The following is a 21,453-nucleotide window of genomic DNA, read 5'->3' as shown; positions in this document are numbered from 1 at the left end:
ATCAAAAGTCCAGACACGGTAAGACAAGTTTTGTTTTCACTTGTCTTGAGACGGAGTCTCAGTCTGTCGCCCAGGCTGGAGTGCAGTGGTGTGATCTTGGCTCGCTGCAAGCTCTGCCTCCCAGGTTCACACCATTCTCCTGCCTCACCCTCCCAAGTAGCTGGGACTACAGGCGCCCGCCACCAGGCCTGGCTAATTTTCTTGTATTTTTAGTAGAGATGGGGTTTCACCGTGTTAGCCAGGATGGTCTCGATCTCCTGACCTTGAGATCCGCCTGCCTCGGCCTCCCAAAGTGCTGGGATTATAGGCATGAGCCACTGTGCCCGGCTGACAAGTTTTAAATAATGTTTTAAGGCATGACTTTGCTTCCAATTGGCCATTTGAACAAAGCAATTAAATCATCTGAATTACACACCTACCAAACTGCCACAGTTATTAGAAATCAGACAACTGCCAGGCACAGTGGCTCATGCTTGAAATCCCAGCACTTTGGGAGGCCAAAGCAGGAGATCACTTGAGTCCAGGAGTTCAAGACCAGCCTGGGTAATATGGCAAAACCCCATCTCTACAAAAAAGTAAAAAAATTAGCTGGGCATGGTGGCTTACAGCTGTAGTCCTAGCTACTCCTGAGGCTGAGGTGAGAAGATCACTTGTGCCTGGGAAGCAGAGGTTGCAGTAAGCTATGATCCCGCCACTGCACTTGAGCCTGAGGGACAGAGGGAGACCCCATCTTTTTTTTTTTTTTTTTTTTGATACGGAGTTTCACTCTAGTTGCCCAGCCTGGAGTTCAATGGCGAGATCTCAGTTCACTGCAACCTCTGCCTCCCAGGTTGAAGCAACTCTCCTGCCTCACCCTCCCGAGTAGCTAGGATTACAAGCATGCACCACCAAGTTCGGCTAATTTTGTATTTTTAGTAGAAACTGGGTTTCTACATGTTGGTCAGGCTGGTCTTGAACTCCAGACCTCAGGTGATCCACCTGCCTCGGCCTCCCAAAGTGCTGAGATTACAGGCATGAGCCCCTGGCCTTTTTTTTTTTTTTTTTTTTTTTGATACAGGGTCTGGGGCTGTTGCCCAGGCCGGAGTGCAGTGGCACAGTCTCGGCTCACTGTAACCTCCGCCTCCTGGGTTCACGCCATTCTCCTGCCTCAACCTCCCCAGCAGCTGGGACTACAGGCGTACGCCACCGCGCCCGGCTGATTTTTTGTATTTTTAGTAGAGACGGGGTTTCACCGTGTTGGCCAGGATGATCTCGATCTCCTGATCTCATGATCCACCCGCCTAGGCCTCCCAAAGTGCTCGGATTACAGGCGTGAGCCACCGCCCCCGGCCCTGGCACAATATTTCATGGCCGAAAATTCGCATCCTCAGTGCCAGCAATTCTCCTCGTGGTCAAAGAGGAGAAACACTGAGGGGAGCACCCGGAGGCGGGGGCGAGGACGGAGATCGGGGGTCTACGTCGAGAAAGAAGGCGGGAAGAGGACAAAGTCCGGAGAGGACGGGGAGGGGAGGGAGGACGCAGGGAAGGAGGAGAAAGAGGACGGAGAGGAGCGAGGACGGAGGGAGGACGAGAACGAAGAGGGGCGAGGACGTTCAGCATCCATTGCGACAGCGACAAACAGGAGACGGCCAAGTTCCCGGCGGAGGCAGCGCCCACCATACGCGTTGCTGAGCAACCGAAGCCTGGCGGCGGGGCGGGGTCCGAGCCCGCGCATTTCCGGCCCCGCCCGCCCGGCTGGTCGGAAGTGACGCCAGGGGGCGGGGCCAGCGGCGCGGGCGGGTGAGCGGGCGCGGCGGCAGGTGAGTGAGCGCGGCCTCGTCCTCGCGCGTGCCCGCCGCAGGGGCGCCGCAGGCCTCCCCTTCGCTCTGGGACGCGGTTCCCCTGCCTCGGCGACCCCGGCCCCCGGGTTCCCCAGTCCCTCGGCCCCTGGAGGACCCCGCCCCGCCCGTGCTGCCGCCCAGCTCCTCGGCCTTACAGGAGTCGGGTGCGGGCCGGGAGGCTGCGGCGGGACCCCAGGTCCCTCAGCGGGTCGGCAGCAGCGCCTCTGGAGGCTGATTCTTTCGGGTTTCCCCCATTGCCGCAGCCTGGGTTTCAGTGGCGTTCAGAACAAGCCCCAGTGTTCCTCAAAGCGGGGTTTTACCTCCCGGCAGGGAGCTCCCCTCCGTGGCGCCGCGTAGGTGAGCCGGCCGTGGCCGCTTTCGCTCTTGGTGCCGCCCGGGTTTCCTGAGTGTTTTTTTATGGTGGAAGAATGTGGATGAGAAGCCTCACGGGGACCAGAGAGGCGTGTCCTCTCTCAGGACGCTGTCTGCAAGCTTGTCCGTCCGGCACCCCGGGAAAGCGCCCCGAGCGCAGCCGAGGTTGCTCGTCTGTGGGAGGGACTCGGGCGTAGAACACAAAACAGAGGCTAGAAGGGAGGAAAACACTGTGATTAGCGTTCCTGGCTCTCCCCTACGTTGGTTGGCCGAGAGTTGTCAAGGAGAGAGTTTGCCCTTGGACAGACTGATAGGTTATCAGGGTAGGCAATTTCGTTTACTCTCGGGTTCTAAACCTTGTGATTCCAGCTGAGGAGGCTGTGATGCGCTCCCTTCCATGTACTGGCTGCCGGTGTCTTTACGGCGCCGGCATCAGATCACACTACTTCCTTTATTGCAATTTCAGTCTGCATTCAATTAGAGCAGAATAACTCAACAAATAATCTCCGAGTGTCTGCTGGGAACCAGGGATGGTTGTAGGAACTTCCTGTCCTCAAGGAGCTTCTATTCTACTGGAGGATACAGATAGTAAATTAGATAAAAAACAGAGCTTGCAAAGCCGGCGCGGTGGCTCACGCCTGTGTCCCAGCACTTTGGGAGGCCGAGGCAGGCAGATCACCTGAGGTCAGGAGTTGGAGAGCAGCATGGCCAACGTGGTGAAATCCCGTCTCTACTAAAAATAAGAAAATTAGCCGAGTGTGGTGGCAGGTGCCTGTAATCCCAGCTACTCGGGAGGTTGAGGCAGGAGAAGCGCTTGAACCTGGGAGGGGAAGTTGCGGTGAGCCGAGATCGCGCCATTGCACTCTAGCCTGGGTGACAAGAGCAAGACTTCATCTCAAAAAAAAAAAAAAAAAAAAAAAGGAGTAAGTGCAGAGCAGGAGAGGAGGAAATAATGAGAATGACCCTGACTTCAAGTGGACATGGATTTGGGCATTTTACCAGTTTTCTGAGTCCTTGCCTCACTGATTGGGATGCTTTTGGCATCAAGTGTGGAGAACATATTGAAACTAGTTCACGCTATGGAAGCGTTCCATTGGCTTTCGCTCTGGGAAGTCCAAGGAACCAGAAATAAGATGGGGTCAAGGGCTTGAATGAGATCATCAGGATTTAGAAATGGTGGAGGATTCCGTCTTTTTTTTTTTTCTTTTTTTCTTTTCCTTCAGACGGAGTTTCGCTCTTGTTGCCCAGACTGGAGTGCAGTGGCAAGATCTCAGCTCGCTGCAGGCCGGGCGCGGTGGCTCGCGCTTGTAATCTCAGCACTTTGGGAGGCCGAGGCGGGTGGATCACGAGGTCAGGAGATCGAGACCACGGTGAAACCCCGTCTCTTCTAAAAATACAAAAAATTAGCCGGGCGTGGTGGCGGGCGCCTGTAGTCCCAGCTAGTCGGAGAGACTGAGGCAGGAGAATGGCGTGAACCCGGGAGGTGGAGCTTGCAGTGAGCCGAGATCGCGCCACTACACTGCAGCCTGGGTGACAGAGTGAGACTCCGTCTCAAAAAAAAAAAAAAAAAAAAAGATCTCAGCTCACTGCAACCTTTGCCTCCCGGGTTCAAGTGATTCTCCCCACTCAGCCTCCCAAGTAGCTGGGATTACAGGCGCCCGCCACCACACTCAGCTAATTTTTTTTTTTTTTGTATTTTTAGTAGAGAGGGGTTTCACCATGTTGGCCAGGCCAGTCTCAAACTCCTGACCTCAGGTGATCCACCCGCCTCCGCCTCCCAAAGTGCTGGGATTACAGGTGTGAGCCACCGCACCTGGCCCTCTTTTTTTCCTTTTGCTTCACACTCCTGAGTATCTGGGACTACAGGCATGTGCCACCGTATTTATTTTTCTTAAAAAAATTTTGTTTTGGGTGGTCACAGTGGCTCATGCCTGTAATCCCAGCACTTTGGGAGGCTGGGGTAGGCGGATCACTAGGTCAAGAGATCGAGACCATCCTGTCCAACATGGTGAAATCCAGTGTCTACTAAAAATATAAAAATTAGCTGGGCGTGGTGGCGCACACCTGTAATCCCAGCTACTTGGGAGGCTGAGGCAGGAGAATCGCTTGAACCCAGGAGGCAGAGGTTGCATTGAGCCGAGATCGCGCCACTACACTCTGGTGACATAAGCGAGACTCTGTCTCAAAAAAAAATAAATAGGCCGGGCGCGGTGCCTAACGCCTGTAATCCCAGGGCTTTGGGAGGCCGAGGTGGGCGGATCACGAGGTCAGGAGATCGAGACCATCCTGGCTAACCCAGTGAAATCCCGTCTCTACTAAAAATACAAAAAATTAGCCAGGCGTGGTGATGGGCGCCTGTAGTCCCAGCCACTCCGGAGGCTGAGGCAGGAGAATGGCGTGAACCCGGGAGGCGGAGGTTGCAGTGAGCAGAGATCGCGCCACTGCACTCCAGCCTGGGCAACACAGTGAGTCTCAAAAAAAAAAAGCCGGGCGCGGTGGCTCAAGCCTGTAATCCCAGCACTTTGGGAGGCCGAGGCGGGCGGATCACGAGGTCAGGAGATCGAGACCATCCTGGCTAACACAGTGAAACCCCGTCTCTACTAAAAATACACAAAATTAGCCGGGCGTGTTGGCGGGCGCCTGTAGTCCCAGCTACTCGGGAGGCTGAGGCAGGAGAATGGCGTGAACCCCGGGAGGCGGAGCTTGCAGTGAGCCGAGATCGCGCCACTGCACTCCAGCCTGGAGGACAGAGCAAGACTCCGTCTCAAAAAAAAAAAAAAAAAAATCCCTGACTGGGCGTGGTGAGTCACGCCTGTAATTCCAACACTTTGGGAGGCTGAGGTGGGTGGATCACGAGTTCAGGAGATCGAGACCATCCTGGCTAACGTGGTGAAACCCCATCTCTACTAAAAAAAAAAAAATTAGCCGGTGTCATGGCACATGCCTGTAGTCCCAGCTACTCAGGAGGCTGAGGCAGGAGAGTTGCTTGAACTCAGGAGGCGGAGGTTGCGATGAGCCGAGATCGCGCCACTACACTCCAGCCTAGGCGACAGAGAGAGACTACGTCTCAAAAATAAAAAAAATACCATCCTGGCTAACACAGTGAAACCCCGTCTCTACTAAAAAATACAAAAAATTAGCCCGGCATAGTGGCGGGCGCCTGTAGTCCCAGCTACTCGGGAGGCTGAGGCAGGAGAATGGCGTGAAACCGGCAGGCAGGGCTTGCAGTGAGCCGAGATGGCGCCACTGCACTCCAGCACTCCAGCCTGGGTGACAGAGCGAGACTCCATCTCAAAAAAAAAATAAAAATAAAAATTTAAAAATTAAAAAAACCCTGCAAACTTGGTGAATTTTTTACCCACTCGTGCTTTGCAAAATTCTTCATGGAACTTAGATTATCTCAGAATGTAAAAAAAAAAAGAAAAGAATGCTGACTCCTAACCAAATAACTATGAAGCAGATGCTGAGAGATCAAAGGAGCAAATCTAAAAATCATCAGAGGCGGGGCCTTGGGGAGAAGTATGCTGGCTTACAGACGAAAATGACTGGCTCTTTGTTGATAACTGTTGATAACTCTTGGACCTGGGTAATGGGTTTATGGGGCTGGTGTTATCTGCTTTTGTTAATGTTTGAGCATTTACATAATAAAGGTTTTTTTTTTTTTTCATCGTATATAGAAAGGAGAACTCACTATGTTGCCCAGGCTGGTCGCAAACTCCTGGGCTCAAGTAGTCTTCCCTCCTCTGCCTCTTGAAGTGCTGAGATTATAGGCATGAGACACTGTTGTACCCAGGCGAGTTAAAAAAACGCCACACTTTGAGACGAATTAAGAGTCCTTTATTAAGCCAGCGGCCAAAGAGATGGCTAATGCTCAAAACTCTTGGCCACGAGGAAGGGGCTCGATTAACTTTTATACCTAGGTTTAGGAAGGGGAGGGGGACTCAAATGTAATAATTCTACAGAAGTAAAAACATGCAAGAATCAAAAGAATCAAAATGGTTACAGAGGGATAAACAACTTAAAAGACAAATGGTTACAAGAAGAGCAACGGTACCAGGTTCAAGGTTCTAAATCTTTCATTATAATTAGATGTAGGGTCTACGCCGCACAGGAAATCAAGGTTGTATGTTGTTATCTCTTGGAGAAAATTCCTGGAAACTTCGTACGTTGTTGGTGTTGGTAACTTATCAGTTAACTGGGCTCCTTCGAAACGCTGAGGATCCGTTTACCCAGGACAACTCCTCACGGAAGGGGGTTGAGTGAGGAGCCCTAGTGTCTTGTAAATTAAGGGGTCAGTTGGAGTTCATCGGCTTTCCTAGCTAGAGAGAGTCTTATTTACATGAGAAGCAAGGCTAGGTGATTTAAAGAGATAAACAGGACAAAATTCAAAGTAACGAGTTGAAGTAAAAACAAGGTTAGGCATTTCAACACCACACCTGGGTCAAAGGTTTAAAAAAAAATGATAAAAGAAGTAAATTGAGGCTACTGTGGGCACACTGCCCATGGGTTAGCCCTGCTGTGCAAGGATCAGAAAAAAAACAGAAATTGAAGCTAAGGCCTAATTAACTGGCTTATCTTGTAGAGTTTAGCAGAAGTGATCAAGTTTAGAGTTTATCTTTTTCTTTCTCTGCCCCCTACTTAATGAAAGACAGAAATGAGTAACATGGCCGGGCGCGGTGGCTCACACCTGTAATCCCAGCACTTTGGGAGGCCAAGGCAGGCAGATCACTTGAGATCAGGAGTTCAAGACCAGGCTGGCCAACATGATGAAACCAAAATACAAAAGTTAGCCAGGCGTGGTGGCGGGCGTGTGTAGTCTCAGCTACTCGGGAGGATGAGGCAGGAGACTCGCTTGAACCCAGGAGGCGGAGGTTGCAGTGAGCTGAGATCGCACCACTGCATTCCAGCCTGGGCGACAGAGCAAGACTCTTGACTCAAGAAAATAAAAATAAAAATAAATAAAAATTGTGCCGGGTGCGATGGCTCACGCCTGTAATCCCAACACTTTGGGAGGCCAAGGCGGGCGGATCATGAGGTCAGGAGATCGAGACCATGTTGGCTAACGTGGTGAAACTCCATCTCTACTAAAAATACAAAAAAACTAGTCGGACGTGGTGGCCGGCACCTGTAGTCCCAGCTACTCGGGAGGCTGAGGCAGGAGAATGGCATGAACCCAGGAGGCAGAGCTTGCAGTGAGCGGAGATTGCGCCACTGCAGTCCAGCCTGGGTGACATAGCGAGGCCCCATCTCAAAATAATAATAATAATAATAATAATTTGTGGGGGAGTCACAGAAAATCTGCCTTGGAATTCAGGAGAAAGGCTTACCCCATGGTATTTTCTGGAGAGACTACAAAACTTCTTCTGTGTAATAGTTACCCATCAGCTGTTTGCCCTCGACTTATTCTTAGGAGGCATTGTGAGCCCTTCTCAAGTACTGTAAAAGTTTTTCAGTTCTGCAAGGGAAAGGAACTTGTGTTTGGGCTTTTTGAGTGCTGACTGCATGTGCTGTGATACTTTTGCCTTTGTCATGGAACCATGATCTTTAAAATGGTTCTGGAAAAATGGTTAAGGGCCTGTTCTTTGTCTTGCGATTATTCTTGGTAGAGAGAGAAATGGCTGCTTGCTGTAAACAACTGGACGCAGTAGCTGTCCTTGTCTGGCATCTGCTTTGCTCAGCTGAAGCATTGTCTCATTGGCTGCTGTGGGTGTCTCTGAAGCTCACGTTGAATTGCTGTCAGATGCCCGGAGTGCTCTTGGTGATGACACAGCCACATTGTGTAAATACATTTCTTAAGTCATTTGTGTGTATAGCAGCTGGATTTGGGGACAAGCATTTGGGCACACTTGCTACAAGATTGGTTAGTGATTATGGACGATGAAGTCTGTCGGAAAATTCAGATCTTGATTGTGAGTTATCTTACTTGTCTTTTAAATTCTCTTTCATCCATTTGGCTCAGGGGGCACAGCAGACATCTTCCTGGCCTTAAATAGCTTTCTGTCTGCCAGGTAAGAGAAGTATGATGAGTGCTTTGAGAGAAAAATACTGAGTTCTCTGGGGTGGAATGTGGTTAACCAGGGTCAGTGGGGGTCACCCCAAACTTACTTAAGGCTTGAGCCACTGCATCTGGGCTTTTTTTTTTTTTTTTTTGAGACAGAGTCTTGCTCTCTTTGCCCAGGCTGGAGTACAATGGTGCGATCTCGGCTCACTGCAACCTCTGCCTCCTGGGTTAAAGCTATTCTCCTGCTTCAGCCTCCCTAGTAGCTGGGACTATAGGCGCATGCTACCATGCCGGCTAATTTTTGTACTTTTAGTAGAGATGGGGTTTCACCATGTTGGCCAGGTTGGTCTCGAACTCCTGACCTCAAGTGATCCAGCCGCCTAGGCCTCCTAAAGTGCTGGGATTACAGTTGTGAGCTACCACACCTAGCTGGGCTTATTATTATTATTTTAATCCATTGACAAAGTCCTTCCAGTTTCTGTTTCTAACTGGTGAAACTAGATAGTAACATTAATCTATAATCACAGTTTTCCTCTAAATATTAACTAAATATTTTATCCATTTAAAACACTGTTTTCTTCTCTTTTTTTTTGAGACCGGGTCTTGCCCTGTTGCCTAGACTGGAATGCAGTGGTGCGATCTCCGCTCACCAGAGCCTTGACCTCCCAGGCTCAAGGGAACCTCGGTTTCTCGCGTAGCTGGGACTAGAGGCACATACCGCCACACCCGGCTAGTTTTGTATTTTTTTGTAGAGGCGGGGTTTTGCCATGTTCCCAGGCTGGTGTCGAACTCCTGAGCTCGAGTGATCTTCCTGCCTTCTGCTTTAGCCTCCCGAAGTTGCTGGGATTACAAGTGTATGCTACTGCGCCTAGCCTGAAAACACTATCTTGACCACAGAGGAGGTCTACACAAAAAGAAAGAAAAAAAAAAAAACTGTCTGCTTCAGGCTGGGCACGGCGGTGTACACCTTTAATTCTAGCACTTTGGGAGGCAGAGGTGGGAGGATCACGTGAAACCAGGAGTTACAAAGAAGCCTGGGCAATATAGTGAGGCTCTCATTTCTACAAAATATTTAAAGATTAGCTGAACAAAAATTAGCTGGTGCATGCCTGTGCTGCCAGCTACTGGGGAGCCTGAGGTGGGAGGATCTCTTGAGCCTGGGGGATTCAAGGCTGCAGTGAGCCATTATTGCACCACTTCATTCTAGCCTGGACAACAGAGCAAGACCCTGTGTCAAAAAAGAAAAGTTTTCATCAAATTTCTGCAATTAAAAAAAGTAGAGGCCGGGCGTGGTGGCTCAGGCCTGTAATCCCAGCACTTTGGGAGGCTGAGGTGGGCGGATCACGAGGTCAGGAGATCGAGACCATCCTGGCTAACAGTGAAACCCCATCTCTACTAAAAATACAAAAAATTAGCCGGGTGTGGTGGCGGGCGCCTGTAGTCCCAGCTACTGGGGAGGCTGAGGCAGGAGAATGGCTTGAACCTGGGAGGTGGAGCTTGCAGTAAGCCGAGATCGCGCCACTGCATTCCAGCCTGGGCACAGAGCAAGACTCCATCTAAAAAAAAAAAAAAAAAAGGGCGGGGGGGAATTAGAGGCCAGGCTCAGTGGCTCACGCCTGTAATCCCAGCACTTTGGGAGGCCAAGGCGGGCGGATCACTTGAGGTCAGGAGTTCAAGACCAGCCTGACCAACATGGAGAAACCCCTTCCCTAATAAAAATACAGAATTAGCTGGGTGTGGTGGCGCACGCCTGTAATCCCGGCTACTGGAGGCTGAGGCAGGAGAATCGCTTGAAACCAGGAGGCGGAGGTTGCAGTCAGCCGAGATCGCACCACTGCACTCCAGCCCAGGTGACAGTGCATGACTCCGTCTCAAAAAAAAAAAAAAAAGCAATTAGAATGAGACTTTTGTTTTTATTTTCTGTTCTCTGTGACTCAATAAGCTTCTTAGAGAAAGAACCCTTGGAGAAAAGGGAGAGAACTGTTACTTCCTTTCTGCATGGCCTGTGGTATTCCTGCCCTAGCCCTGCCGAAATGTTAATGAGCTGTGCAAACTGTTGCTGGATTGTTTTGTTCTTCCTCCTAATCAGAGTTTTCCTCAGGACTGGGTAGCCTGTGGACCCCCTGGAGGACAGACAGGTGTGGCAGCCTCAGTGGCCTGGAGTGGACAGCTGGTTTACTGATAGCCCTTTTTTTTGAGACAGAGTCTTGGTCTGTCGCCCAGGCTGGAGTGCCCTAGTACAATCTTGGCTCACTGCATCCTCTACCTCCCAGGCTGAAGTGATTCTCATGCTTCAGCCTTCCCAGTAGCTGAGACTACAGGCAGACACCATCATACCCACCTAATTTTGTATTTTTAGTAGAGACAGGGTTTCACCATGTTGGCCAGCCTGGTCTTGAACTCCTGTCCTCAAGTGATCTGTCCACCTCGGCCTCCCAAAATGCTGGGATTATAGGCATGAGTCACCATGGGCTTACTGACAGTTGTGTAGGCCAGAGGAATAATCTGAATAACCATATATGAGGTATTGTGTTTATCTTTCTTTCTTCAAGTTATTCTTCAAGTTATTCTTGGTGTCAGCTCCTTTTTTTTTTTGAGACGGAGTCTCGCTCTGTCGCCCAAGCTGGAGTGCAATGGCGCTATCTCAGCTCACTGCAACCTCTGCCCCCCGGGTTCAAGCGATTCTCCTGCCTCAGCCTCCTGAGTAGCTGGGATTACTGATGCGCATCACCATGCCTGGTTAATTTTTTGTATTTTTAGTAGAGGTGGGGTTTCACCATGTCAGCCAAACTGGTCTCGAACTCTTGACCTTGCAATCTACCCACCTCGGCCTCCCAAAGTGCTGGGATTACAGGCGTGAGCTACCACACCCAGCCAGTGTCAGGTCTTTTACCTTAATTAATATGTATTGTAGGCCAGGCGCGGTAGCTCACGCCTGTAATCCCAGCACTTTGGGAGGCCGAGGTGGGCGGATCACGAGGTCAGGAGATCGAGACCATCCTGGCTAACACAGTGAAACCCCGTCTCTACTATAAATACAAAAAATTAGCCGGGCGAGGTGGCGGCCGCCTGTAGTCCCAGCTACTTGGGAGGCTGAGGCAGGAGAATGGCGTGAACTCCGGGGGCGGAGCCTACAGTGAGCCGAGATCACGCCACTGCACTCCAGCCTGGGCGACAGCAAGACTCCGGCTCAAAAAAAAAAAAAAAAAAAAAATATGTATTGTATTGACACATTTTCTTTTCTTTCTGAGCCCTCACTTTTTTTTTTTTTTTTTTTTTTGAAACAGGGTCTCACTCTGTTACCCAAAGTGGAATGTAGTGTAATGATCACAGCTCACTGCAGCCTCAACCTCTTGGGCTCAAGCTAACCTCCCACCTCAGCCTCCCAGGTAGCTGGGACTACAAGCACGTGCCACTACACCTAATTTTATTTTATTTTTTGTAGAGATGGGGTCTCCCCATGTTGCCCAGACTGGTCTCGAACTCCTGGCCTCAAGTCATCCTCCTGCCTCAGCCTCCCAAAGCACTAGGATTATAGGTGTGAACCACCCTGCCCGGCCATGAAGTTAAATTTTTGGTTATTAGCGTGTTGAGTTCTGTTTTCTGTTTTTTTAAATAGCCACATGGCCTGACTCTCTGTGTTCAATGGTATGGATGCTAAAGTACAGCAAGGACAGTGCCTTGCTCAAGTCTCTCTGACCTGGGTCCATGGGGATTTTCTCTGCCAGTCAGGTTCCTGAAGCTCTGGCTACTGCTCCTGGTATTTTTAATGACCACAGTAGAGAAAAACATTCATATCTTCTTGCCGTTGATGAGCAAATCTTTGGACCTATCTCATGGTGTCCTTATTTGCAAACTGGTTGAATCGTCAACTGCCTGGCTTTGGCTGCCTTGCTGTTTTGGCTTGTAATAAGTACCCCTATTTCTGGTGGCTGAGTCAAGTTTCCAAAAAGGAAGTCTTACCTGGAGATCCTGTGAAGGAATTCCTGACCAGCTTTTTAATTTTCCAAAGACAGGCCTTATTAGTGTTAAACACACACCCCTTTTCTGTGGCCAGGCCGGTGTCAAAGCTTGTGCAGAGGCTGTATAGCAGTAAGAGTTCCCACCCCTTGGGGCATTCTCATCGTCACCACATTGCCTGACTTTGGAGACGACCCCTTTTAAACTCTGGCATTTGCTCAGGTAAGTATTTGGGGAGTATTATTATAAATGCTGTGCATATCCGTGTTTTCCCCACAGTGGAAAGGAAAATGGTTTTTTTTTTTTTTTTGAGTTGGAGTCTCACTCTGTCGCCCAGGCTGGAGTGCAGTGGTGCGATCTCGGCTCACTGCAACCTCCTCCTCCCGGGTTCACGCCATTCTCCTGCCTCAGCCTCCCGAGTAGCTGGGACTACAGGCGCCCGCCACCACGCCCGGCTAAGTTTTTCTATTTTTAGTAGAGACGGGGTTTCACCGTGTTAGCTAGGACGGTCTCGATCTCCTGACCTCGTGATCCGCCCCCCCTCGGCCCCCCAAAGTGCTGGGATTACAGGCGTGAGCCATTGCGCCCGGCCGGAAAATGATTTTAATGGATGGTTTTGAGGAAGCCGGTGATCGTTTTGTAATGGAGAATTGTAACATGCCAGGGGTTTGGCTCTTCTTTCAGTATTTCTTCAGGCTACCACAAAACTCCACTATTGATATTCTTCCAAAAATAAACAAAACACTGAAAGAACTCCTGCCTTTGGAACAAAATAGCTTCATATTAAGGTAGCTTTGAGGCACAAACCAAGCTGCCTGTGGAGAAGCTGGTTCTTCCTCTAAAACTTACATGAACCTCTGACCCCACGCCCCCTCACTAAAGGTTTTCTTTTCTCTTTTGATTTTTTATTTTATACTTTTTATTTTGGACTACTTCCACATTCACAAGATGTTGCAAAAATAGCACAGGGCTGGACCCTGCAGTCTGCTTCCCTGAATGGTAACATCTTTTTTTTTTTTTTTTTTTTTTTTGAGACGGAATTTTGCTCTTGTTGCCCAGGCTGGTGTGCAATGGCACGATCTCGGCTCACTGCAACCTCTGCCTCCCAGGTTCAAGTGATTCTCCTGCCGCAGCCTCCCGAGTAGCTGAGGTTACAGGCATGCACCACCACGCCCGGCTAATTTTTTTTTGTATTTTTAGTAGAGATGGGGTTTCTCCATGTTGGTCAGGCTGGTCTCAAACTCCCGACCTCAGGTAATCTGCCCGCCTCAGCCTCCCAACGTGCTGGGATTACAGGCGTGAGCCACCTCGCCCGACCAATAACTACCATTCCGGGGGGAGGCGGGAGGGACAGCATTAGGAGATATACCTAATGCTAAATGATGAGTTAATGGGTGCAGCAAACCAACATGGCACATGGATACATATGTAACAAACCTGCATATTGTGCACATGTACCCTAAAACCTAAAGTATAATTAAAAAAAAAAAAACTACCATTTCAAATTCCCACTACTATTGTACTACAGACCTGTTATCCTATAGTCTCACCAACACATTTTAAAATGCTTAACTTTTAGGCTGGGCGTGGCCCACACTTTGGGAGGCTGAGACAGGCGGATCACTTGGGCCCTGGAGTTCGAGACCAGCCTGGGCAACATGGCGATACTCCGTCTTTACAAAAAATACAAAAATTTGCCCGGTGCGGTGGTGCACACCTGTGGTCCCAGCTACTTGATAGGCTGAGGTGGGAGAATCTCTTGAACTCAGAAGGAGGAGGTTGCAGTGAGCCTAGATCACCACTGCCCTCCAGCCTGGGCCACAGAATGAGACCCTGTCTCAAGATAAAATAAAATGAAATGCTTAACTTTGGTTAATGTCATTGGTCCTGCTGTGTCTATGAGTGAGACTGAGCGTGTTTCCTGTGGGCACCGGCCACTGGCGTGTGCCCTTCAGTGAACTGCCCAGTTTTGAATTCGTTTCCTGTTTCCCCACTGGGGTCGTTGCCTTTCTTTTGTGGATTTGTGAAAACCTTAGGAATATTTATCCTGGTTTGTTTTGTGGAGCTAACGACAATCTTTTGGCTTCCCTGGGCCACATTGGAAGAATTGTCTTAGGCCACACGTGAAGTACACTAACACTAATGATAGCTGATGAGCTGAAAAAAGAAATTGCAAAAAAATCTCTGAATGTTTTAAGAAAGTTTATGAATTTGTGTTAGGCCACACTTCAAGCCATCCTGGGCCGAGGGTTGGATGAGCTTGGGTTAGACATTTCATAATATATTTAGTCCGTCAGTGTTTTTCTTAATGATTTCCGCCTTTGGGGTCATGCTTTCAAGACTTTCCCTAACAATACATAAACATTCTCTTCTATTTTCTTTTAGTTTAATGTTTGTTGAAAATAATGTTTACATTTTTGGCCAGGTGCAGTGGCTCACACCTGTAATCCCAGCGCTTTGAGAGACTGAGGTGGGTAGATCACGAGGTCAGCAGTTCTAGACCAGCCTGACCATCATGGTGAAACCCCGTCTCTACTAAAAATACAAAAATTAGCCGGGTGTGTTGGTGGGTGCCTGTAGTCCCAGCTACTCAGGAGGCCGAGGCAGGAGAATCACTTGAACCCAGGAGGCAGAGGTTGCAGTGAGCCAAGATCACGCCGTTGTACTTCAGCCTAGGTGAAAGAGCAAGATTCCATCTCAAAAATAATAATAATAATAATAATAATGTTTACATTTTTAATTCATCTGGAGTTTATCTTGATTGGTGGATTTTTTTTTTTTTTGAGACAAGGTCTCACTCTCACCCAGGCTGGAGCACAGTGGTGCAATCTCGGCTCACCGCAACCTCTGCCTCCAGGGTTCAAGCAATTCTCCTGCCACAGCCTCCTGAGTAGCTGGTGGTTTTTTTTGTTTGTTTGTTTTGAGACAGGGTCTTGCTCTGTTGCCCAGGCTGGAGTCCAGTGGTGCAATCTCGGCTCACTGCAAGCTCCACCTCCCAGGTTCACACCATTCTCCTGCCTCAGCCTCCCCAGTAGCTGGGACTACAGGCGCCCGCCACCATACCCAGCTAATTTTTTGTATTTTTAGTAGAGATGGGATTTCACTGTGTTAGCCAGGATGGTCTCGATCTCCTCACCTCACGATCCGCCTGCCTCGGCCTCCCAAAGTGTTGGGATTACAGGCGTGAGCCACCGCACTCGGCCTTTTTTTTTTTTTTTTTTTAAGAGAAGTCTCGCTCTTGTCCCTCAGGCTTGAGTGTGATGGCTCAATCTCGGCTGACTGCAACCTCTGCCTCCCAGGTTCAAACAATTATCCTGCCGTTGACTCCCAAGTGGCTGGGATTATGGTATCTGCCACCACGTCTGACTAATGTTTGTATTTTTTAGTAGAGATGGGGTTTCACCATGTTGGCCAGGCTGGTCTCGAACTCCTGACCTTGCGATCCGCCCGCCTCGGCCTCCCAAAGGGCTGGGACTACAGGCGTGAGCCACCGTGCCTGGCCTTATTAATGATTTTTAAACCAGTTTCTCACAAACTCTTTTGATCTTAGATCAGTCTGTGTTTTTCACAAATGCCTCGATGGCTGGCTCACAGTTTTAGAAGCCTGTGTTTGCCAGTTAAAATGATAATCCTCCCAAAAATGTTCAGTGCCATTTTCTACCCTGACCTGGGTTCGCCCAAGTGGTGGGAGAGTGCCCATGGGGGCATGACTGTCTGGGAACCCTCTCAGAGTGGAGCCCAGTGCTGGGTTCAGGTGGATGCTCATTGTTTTGCGTCCCGTAATGGGGCTTTGCCTTCTGAAGCCTCTGTTTCTGTTTTCCCTCACACATGTATGACATGTCTTATTTCATTCCGCTCTGCAGGTGAGGACACTGGCCAAATTGTAGGTGCTCACAAGATAAAGATGACCCAAATCCCCAACTGTGTTACTAATGAGCATTTAGAGAGTTTTTTCCTTTTGTCCTAAATCGTGTTACAGAGATGGTCCGTGCGTGGGGGAAATGTTTGTCCTTTCAGCCAGGCTCTCCAATTCAAAAGGCAGGAATTGAGAAAATGACAGGACTTTCTCCATCCCTGCCACAGAATGCCCAGTTTGGTCTGATTTAACATGACACATCATACTGCAGAGATAAGAAGGTAGTTTGAATTTTATTTTTCCTTTAATTTTTCCTTATAACTCGACCATTCTAGTCACATTTTTTTCATATAGATTGTATACTTTATATACTCCATGCTTATCCTCACAGAGATTACTTCTGGAAGGACCCATATGAAACCGGTACCATGCTTCCCCTCTTGAGCCTGGGAGCCACAAGATGAAAGGAGATTTACCCTTTTATACTTTTTAAGTTTTGTGGGTTTTTTTGAAACAGGGTCTTTTTCTGTTGCCCAGGCTGGAGTGTAGTGGCCTAGCCATGGCTCACTGCAGCCTTGGCCTGCTGGGTTCAAGCAATCCTCCTGCCTCAGCCTCCTGAGTAGCTGGGACTACAGGTGCCCACCACCACACCTGACTGAGTTTTGTATTTTTTGGTGGAGATGAAGTGTCCCCATGTTGTCCAGGCTGGTCTCAAACTCCTAGGCTCAAGCGACCCACCTGCCTCAGCCCCCCAAAGTGCTGGGATTACAGGTGTGAGGCACTGCACCCGGCCTTTTTAAATGTTGCATACATTTATTACTGATTTTTTTAAATTATAAATCCAAACTACATTAATAGTAATTGTCTTGCAGCGTCCTTTGGTCATAGCTTAGGTATTAGAAGAATGATTAAGAAAGGGAGCGATGTAATTTACCAGCTTGAGGTCTGCATTTGGATTGACTTTGCTAAGCTTGCTGTGACCTCTAAGGAACAGAAAACCCAGAATGTAGGCCAGGCGGCATCTTCAGAGGAAGAGGCCCTTTCCCCTTTGTCTTGCTTGCTTCCAGGCTGGCTGTGGGGGGATGGATTCTCCCCTTGAGGGTCAGGAGATGTCTGGCCATCATCTGGTAGTCAGAGTGGGATGAACCGAACAAGGGCAGACTTCTCGGCCTGTCTTCTCTGCTTGGCTGCACCCTGGAATCAGCTGGAGAGTGCCAGCAGCCGCTCCTGACTGGGACCCCACACCCCGAGTGGCCAACTTAGTCCTTCTGGGGTGTGGCATCAGGATTGCGAAAGCACCCAAGTTATTTTCATGCGGAGCCACCGAGAGTCATGTCTTTGGAAGGATCTAAGTTCCTGACCTGACACCTTCCAGGCTGCCTCAGCTGCACTTGACAAGTGGCTTTATGACCCTAGGTCCACCTGGGCTTGCGAAGGCACAGATTCCCTGTCCACAGATCACGACCAGATGCACCAGCAGGAGTCCACATCGAGCGCGTCCTCCGGGCACTCCCACGACCAGGTAGGTCAGGACTCCTGGGCCCATGGATGGATCGGTTGTGTTTTCAGATGCCTGGTGGTGGCGGTTGATGCCCCCTCCTTGAGTAGTACTTTCCTGCACGCTTTCTCTGATGCTCTGGCTTCCACCAGATGAGGACAGCTGAGGCTCAGAGCTCGAATTTCTTGGCTGTAATTTTAAAGCTCTTCAGTGTAAAGCCGTAAAGATAGAAATCCAGAATTGTAGCATTCTGGTTCTTACTCCGTTTTCTTTCCTTTGCCAAAGGAATCTATGTTTTATTTATTTATTTATTTTTATTTTTTTTTTTAGACGGAGTCTCGCTCTGTTGCCCAGGCTGGAAGTGCAGTGGTGCGATCTCGGCTCACTGCAAGCTCCGCCCCCCGGGTTCACGCCATTCTCCTGCCGCAGCCTCCTATAGGCGCACGCCGACACACCCAGCTAATTTTTTGTAGTTTTAGTAGAGACGGGGTTTCACTGTGTTAGCCAGGATGGTCTCGATCTCCTGACCTCGTGATCCTCCTACCTCGGCCTCCCAAAGTGCTGGGATTACAGGCGTGAGCCACCGCACCCAGCCAGGAATCTACGTTTTAAACATTTCACATATCCCTTCCTTGGGGACACGGCGGCTAGATTTGCTGAACAAATGGCCGTCTCCTCTTCTTCAAGCCCTGGCCCCAGCCCCTCAGGCCCTGGCAATGAGACACTCCTACATTCTGTTGCTGGCTTTTTCCCTAGTTACCTTTTCTAGACAGCCCATCCTGCCTTCCCCACCCCCATGCCAGCTGCTTGGGTTTAATGAGGTCCTTGGTCATGACTCATTGTTTGATTTTCCGTGGTCTAACGCATTGCCTTTGATAAGCATATCTTTTCTGACTTCCAAGATGTTAAAACTTAAGCCTCAGCACCTAGGAGAATGCACACATTTTTTCTTATTGTGGCAAAATATACGTAACATAAAATCTGCCATTAGTAGCATTTGGTATAATCACAGCATTTTGTAACCGTCACCACTGTTTTCATCATCCCACAAAGAAACCCCACAGCCCACAGCGGTCACTCCCGACTCTCCCTGTTCCCAGCACCTGGCATCCACGTGTCTACTTCCTGCCTCTGTGGATTTGCCTGTTCTGGGCATTTCTTTTTTTTTTTTTTTTTTTGAGACGGAGTGTCGCTCTGTCGCCCAGGCTGGAGTGCAGTGGCGTGATCTCGGCTCACTGTAAGCTCCGCCTCCTGGGTTCACGCCATTCTCCTGCCTCAGCCTCTCCGAGTAGCTGGGACTACAGGCGCCCGCCACCACGCCCGGCTAATTTTTTTGTATTTTTAGTAGAGACGGGGTTTCACCGTGGTCTCGATCTCCTGACCTTGTGATCTGCCCGCCTTGGCCTCCCAAAGTGCTGGGATTACAAGCGTGAGCCACCGTGCCTGGCCTGTTCTAGGCATTTCATAGAACGGGAATCACACCACAGGTGACCTTTGTGTCCTAGTTATTTCATTTAGCATAATTTTATAACGTGTCAGAATTTTATTTTTTACTATGGCTGAAAAACACACCACTGCATTATGGTGTAATTGTATTATGGATAGGCCACATTTTGTTTATCCATTCATATGTTTTGTTTTGTTTTGTTTTGTTTTTGAGAAGGAGTCTTCCTCTATTGCCCAGGCTGGAGTGCAGTGGTGCAATCTTGGCTCATTGTAATGTCCACCTCCCGGGTTCAAGCGATTCTCCCGCCTAAGCCTCCCGAGTAGCTGGGATTACAGGCACCTGCCACCATGTCCGGCTAGTTTTTTTTGTATTTTTAGTAGAGATGGCTTTCACCCTATTGGCCAGGCTGGTCTCGAACTCCTGACCTCGTGATCCGCCCACCTTGGCCTCTCAAAGTGCTGGGATCACAGGCGTGAGCCACTGAGCCTGGCAATATGTTCATATGTTGTTGGACATCTGGGTTGTTTCTGTGTTTTGGCTGTTGTTAATAATGAACCAATATCAACATTTATTTACAGGTTTTTGTTTGAGCTTCTGCAGTGGGGTTTTTGTTTTTGTTTTTGTTTTTGAGACAGAGTCTTGCTCTGTCACCCAGGTGGGAGTGCAGTGGTGTGATCTCAGCTCACTGCAGCCTCCGCCCCCCTGGACTCTAGTGATCTTTCTACCTCAGCCTCCGGATAGCTGGGACCACAGGCAAGTGCCACCATACCCAGCTAATTTTTTTGGTATTTTTAGTAGAGACAGGGTCTCGCCACATTGCCCACGCTGGTCTCAAACTCCTGAGCTGAAGCAATCCACTCACTCGGCCTCCCAAAGTGCTGCGATTACAGGCATAAGCCACCATGCCTAACCAGGTTTTGTTTTTTTTTTTTTTTAAGAGATGGGGTCTTGGCCGGGCGTGGTGGCTCACGCCTATAATCCCAGCAGTTTGGGAGGCCAGTGTGGGCCGATCACGAGGTCAGGAGATCGAGACCATCGTGGCTAACATGGTGCAACCCCATCTCTACTAAAAATACAAAAAATTAGCCAGGCATGGTGGCGGACGCCTGTAGTCCCAGCTATTCGGGAGGCTGAGGCAGGAGAATGGCGTGAACAGGGGAGGCAGAGCTTGCCGTGAGCCGAGATTGTGCCACTGCACTCCAGCCTGGGCAACAGAATGAGACTCCGTCTCAAAAAAAAAAAAAAAAAAGATGGGGTCTCACTCTGTTGCCCAGGCCAGAGTGCAGTGGCATGATCAGAGCTCACTGCAGCCTTGAGCGATCCTCAAGGGATCCTCCTGCTTTGGCCTCCCAAAGTACGGCATTACAGGCATGAGCCACTGTGCTGGCCATGTCTCTGTTTTTCTGTTTTTTTTTTTTTGTTTTTTTTTTTTTGAGACGGAGTCTCGCTCTGTCACCCAGGCTGGAGTGCAGTGGCGCAATCTTGGCTCACTACAACCTCTGCCTCCCAGGTTCAAGCCATTGTCCTGCCTCAGCCTCCCGAGTAGCTGGGACTACAGGCACCCACCACCACGCCTGGCTAATTTTTGTATTTTTAGTAGAGATAGGGTTTTCACCATGTTGTCCAGGTTGGTCTCAGTCTCTTGACCTTGTGATCTGCCTGCCTCGGCCTCTCAAAAGTGCTGCGATTACAGGCGTGAGCCACCGTGCCCGGCTGGAAAGTCTCTGTTTTTAATTCTTGTGGGTGTACACCTAGGACTGGACTTGCTGGAGAATATGGTAGTTCTATGTTTAACTTTTTGAGGGTCTGCCAGACTATTTTTCACAGCAGCTGCATCATTTTACAGTCCCACCAGCAATGTACGATGGTTCTCATTTCTCCACATCCTCACCCAGACTCGTCGTTTTTCCCTTTTAAAATTAAAGCCATTCTAGTGGCATACACAGGTTATTAAGTGAATTACTTTTATTAGATAATTAGGAAAAGACAAAGTCTGAGTGAACAGTTGAAAACAAAAGCCAGCAGTCCCTTATCTCTCTGTCTTCCTGACCCTTCCCCAGAGGGTGTGGCTTTCAGCTCAGCTTTTCCTCGCTGACCTCCGCACGCCCTCTTTCATCTTTCACCCCTCCCTTTGCTGTGAACTGTTGACTTCCTTTTTGGGTAGGTGAAGGTTTTACCTCAAATCTGCATGATCATGTCCAGTCTCTCAGTATGATGTGTTAGGACATCGGTTTGGTTGTTTAAAAGGGACCAAAATAACAAACATCTTGCCTGAGACATGGAAGTTTGTTTTTTTCTCCTTTTATACAGTCGAAGCAGCTCAGGCTGGGTGGTGGCGGTTGGCAGATACCAGGGGCCCTGTGCCCTTCCCATCTTCAAATGTGTTTTCTGTTTTTGTTTCTAAGACAGCGGCTGCCGGTTTCCCCACCACATCCACCCCCAGTCCAGCCAGCGGGAACCAGGGCAAGGAGAGGGCATGTTTTTCCCCTCAGAATCAGG

The 21,453-nt window shown here is 49.3% G+C and overlaps 1 protein-coding gene across 3 annotated transcripts in view; it reads left to right on the top strand.

Annotated features, from left to right (window-relative positions):
• The first annotated feature begins 1,487 nt into the window (after window positions 1-1,487).
• FAM234A (family with sequence similarity 234 member A) overlaps window positions 1,488-21,453 on the top strand; it is a 33,889-nt gene continuing 13,923 nt past the window's right edge. Inside the window, exons 1-2 of one of the 3 annotated variants that reach the window (XM_003269103.4) lie at window positions 1,488-1,799; window positions 17,426-17,531. The gene's annotated coding sequence lies outside the window, so the exon portion shown is untranslated. Of the gene's footprint in view, window positions 1,800-7,500; window positions 8,102-17,425; window positions 17,532-20,923; window positions 21,115-21,453 lie in introns of those variants that run through there. The other 2 variants (XM_030797873.1, XM_030797874.1) reach the window with 2 other exon arrangements.

This window comes from Nomascus leucogenys, chromosome 18 (assembly GCF_006542625.1).
Source record: "Nomascus leucogenys isolate Asia chromosome 18, Asia_NLE_v1, whole genome shotgun sequence".
In the NCBI taxonomy this organism is placed as follows: domain Eukaryota; kingdom Metazoa; phylum Chordata; class Mammalia; order Primates; family Hylobatidae; genus Nomascus; species Nomascus leucogenys.
Note: the sequence above shows the minus strand (reverse complement) of the source record. Positions and strands in the feature narration are given on the sequence as shown.